This window comes from Bombus vancouverensis, chromosome 7 (genome assembly GCF_051014615.1).
Source record: "Bombus vancouverensis nearcticus chromosome 7, iyBomVanc1_principal, whole genome shotgun sequence".
In the NCBI taxonomy this organism is placed as follows: domain Eukaryota; kingdom Metazoa; phylum Arthropoda; class Insecta; order Hymenoptera; family Apidae; genus Bombus; species Bombus vancouverensis.
Window position 1 is genome coordinate 3,747,944 of NC_134917.1, and position 3,978 is coordinate 3,751,921.

At 39.5% G+C, this 3,978-nt stretch overlaps 1 long non-coding RNA gene across 1 annotated transcript; it reads left to right on the forward strand.

Moving 5' to 3' along the window:
* The first annotated feature begins 2,636 nt into the window (after positions 1-2,636).
* Positions 2,637-3,451, forward strand: LOC117164638 (uncharacterized). The gene is made up of 3 exons (XR_004465705.2): positions 2,637-2,803; positions 2,913-3,236; positions 3,333-3,451. It is a non-coding gene; the product is annotated as an uncharacterized LOC117164638 (long non-coding RNA).
* The last annotated feature ends 527 nt before the right edge of the window (positions 3,452-3,978 follow it).

The window sequence follows — 3,978 nt, forward strand, 5'->3', positions numbered from 1 at the left end:
ATGAATCGAATATTTCCTCGATTCATTAATATTAAGTTGTAAATTATTACAAACAGTCCTTGGTCTTACGTGTACACTCAATGAAAAGGAAAAATAGATACTCGCGATTTTCTAGAAATACATATACTTTTAACAAATGTCCAGACAAGGTTCCAATGGCTCTATCCAATTAACGAAACATTATTGCCAGTGTATCTTCCTAAATATACGACTGACAATGAATCTAGAATTTTGTAACGAAGCCTACATATTATCAAGGCTTAAGAATATTTCAAGGAAAATTCCTGCCTCTCCTATCTAGTTAAAGATTATTATACAAAGGAAAGATAGATAACCATAGTTTAACCTACCTTTTACCGAACGCAGTTTCACCGACAATTATCTCGTTAATTCTACCAGCTGTCCGAAGACAACAATTGGCTGGTTTCAATTTAGACAATTGCCTGCATAATTGGCTCGCGTCGCTGTTTTTAAGGCCCGAGATGGACGCGGTGCATGTTTCATTCGCGATTAATCCCTGGGCATTTCCAGGCCCGCAATTACCCAAGCTATCTTCCCGGGAGACCTGCGGGCCAACCTCGTTTTTACCTGATCGCCTTTTTCAGTTTCACCAATGAGCAAAATCGTTTGGTCGTGGTACCTGGATGGTGCCGAAATGGCCCTGAAAAACTCCACACACGATTTCCCAATTTACTAGCGAATTCCATCCGTAAGATCGTATTAATACGTCCAGTTGCAAAAAAATTCTAATTGCCCCATTGTAATGGACGACCACGGATCTTGAATTCCACGAAGATTCTTTGCGATCGTTTTAACGTCAGGCTCGCGACGCTTTACGAAAGCGGCAATTTCGTTCGTCCCGCGTCGACATCCTTTTTCCCCTTCTTTCCTTTTCTTCTTTCTTTCTTTTTTTTTAACCGATGAAACCGAAGGAACTTGTCAGATCCTGCCGGCAATTCGATCCTACGTAATTACGTCTTCAGCGTCTCGTTCGCCTCGGTTTCGTGTCCGTATCGAACGATTCTATTACGACGTGGACTACCTTCGAAGCGGCTCGAATTCAACCGACGAACAACGTACTTACATTGGTGGCCGGCATCTTTTCTTATTGGCCAATGAAACTCGTGACCAGAAAGAGCTTCTCTTTCTTTTTGTCCTCTAAAAAACTTTCATCCTCTAAAAAATCGATATTCCGATGTAGAAGTGGAGAAATCATTGACCTCTTCGATTCTCCATATATTAAATCTAATTAATCAAATGTCCAACGATCTATAGAAAAAAAAGTAATAAAATTAACGTGCATCAAGGATATACAACTTTACATAGTATAAATTCATATAAAAAATGTACAGTTGCGAGTTAGTTAAGTTTGCTCTCACGACGAGTGTCAATAAAATGCAAACGAAATGGAGAACAGCTGTTTGGTGATCGGTGAAAGAACTGAGATGATATGATTAATGGAAACGAGTATAGTTAAAATTGTTCCATTAATGGTGGATTGAAATCAATTAAGAGGATCGTGCTAATAGGTGAGACGTTGTGTCAATATCATTTAAGCAAAATGAAGTCTGAATTACTTGTATAGCGTCGCGTCCGTTCGTTCCATATTTGTACAGTTGTACGGCGTTGAAGAATCGTTCGCGCCTCGATTCTCGAACACTCTCTTGTCATTTAGCAAAAGGAAACAAAAATCGTTGGAAACCACTCGCCGGTACGTACGATCATAGTTTCTGGCATATTTTTCGTACGAGAATGTTACACTATCAATCTTCTCGTGTCTGGCAATGAGAGCTCACCAAGGATGAAGAACACTTGAATCCACACAGTGTTCCTTTCGTCGTTACATATGGCTCTGGCTTTGTTCGTGGCTAACGATTTTACCTTTCTGTTCGCGATCATCGTTTGTCTTTGGGCTTGTCAACCGCGTGAGTCATTACTCGGTCGCTTAGATTGCTCCGTCAGGTCTACAAGTGATTATTATCTAATTACATCCCTGGGAAAAGGAAGAGAGAAAGCTAATATCTTTCACTGGAAACTCTGTTCAGGCAAATCTTAGCAACAGAAACTCTAAATAATCATTTGAAAATCGCACGGATATGTGTACGCTTGAAATTCCTATTTGTTCGATTTAATTAAAAATCCTTCCCGGGCCCGCGTCTAATCGATTATCGTGAGAACAGGAATCTCATTAATAACGGAATGAAAAGTGCCTTATCGAGCATGACACACTCTCTTCCTTTTATACGACGTTATTCATCAATCAAATTCTTATATTTAAAAACGTTATGAATAGAAATTTCAGTGATTCAATGTATCTAAAATTCTAACTGTTAGTTACCTCAAATTAACTTTCAGACCAATGTTAATAATGAAATAAGTATCTTTGCTGTAACACTCTCGTTCTCCATTCCCAAAGATACAAAATCATGAGTAAAAGCTTCAGTGATCCACTGTGTAAAATTCCAAAAACTATTAAACTTTGATAACAAAATTAACTTTTCCATTATTTTCTCCCAATTGCCAAAAAAAAACCAATATTACGGCTAAAAATGTTAATAATTCATTACATCTGACATTCTAAGAATCAATTAGTCCAAACAAATTTTATAAGCTACAAAATAAAAAATCTCCAGCTCTCATTCCCTATTCTCTCAGATATACAACGCAGTTGTCGACATTTTTGTATAAAGAAGTCAAAGAGCCGCAAATGAAGAAAGAACTATAAATAAAAAAAAAAAGAAAAAAAGGGAGAGACGATTCCATTGACTGGCGAAGGAGGACTCTATAAACGCTAGACCTTTCGGTAGGTGGAGCCTGGCTAGCCAGGGTGTGGCCCCTGAGGAAACCAGGGGTTGTTAGTACACGCAGGAAGCACCGGTAGAGGGGCTGAAAATGATTTAGGTTCTTTGTAGAAGGATGGTGGGGAGGGCATTGGCCGAGCACGTTAGGGGGTTGGTTTCAATATGAGCCAGCTGGCGCCTCACACGGGGATCATCGCTGATACCTATGTTCCATTTCGGTGGAAGCCGGCTTTACGTCCCACGTTTTGTGTACGCACCCTGGAAAAAAGGCAACGGTCTCGCGGATGATGCCTGGCAAAACGACGACGTCTGGGAAACCGTAACTGCTGGGCAATCTACGTTCGAGGGGTTGACTTTACTGCGGAGGATACGTGGGAGATGCTTTTCTGAGAATCCACAAGAAATATTTTATTACAAACTGCGGTTCAGCGAAACGTAAGGGTTGCCACTCTAAGGGTTGTCGTCTTAAGTATTAATATGGATCATTTTTTCTTTTTTTTTTTTACTGATTTTAAGACTCTATTTTTTCAGTTTGCAAATTTACTGATGCATTGGTAGACTACATAGCAATCGTGAAATTTTTCTGGACAACCGGAAGCGTTTCTATGGATTAAGGAAGCTACTGTGATCGCGTTTTGTCTGTAACTGTAAGTAGGAGGTTTTACGTGTATTGCGGAGGTCTCATACATATACTCGTGCATATTCAAATCATCGCACACCAAATTGATTTGTCACTTTACGAATATTCTGGAACATACCTAAACACGTTGGTTTCTAATTAATTCTCAGAATTTTAGATACATTAAATTACTGAAGCTTGTTCTCATAGAGCAATTTCCCAAAATTCATGGAAATTTTAAGAAGTTTACACTTGTGAGAAGATTCCAGATATATGTTGGATTTTATCAATATCGCCTAATGACAAAATCCGCAATCACTTAGTTGCCAGCCCAATAGTAGAACGCAAATTTCCAAAACGTATGTGACACAAAATCGGTATTTGTTCTATTCAACCCTGAAAAAGAAACGTACCAGCGATTTCTCTGTATAGAAGAAAATAGGAAAACACGAAAGACGAGAAGATGAATGGCTGGACGCGCGTGTCCTAACAGCAGGGCGCAGACTTCACCGACGGAGAAGGAATCAGGGTGATACTGCGCTCTTGCGGCGACAATGA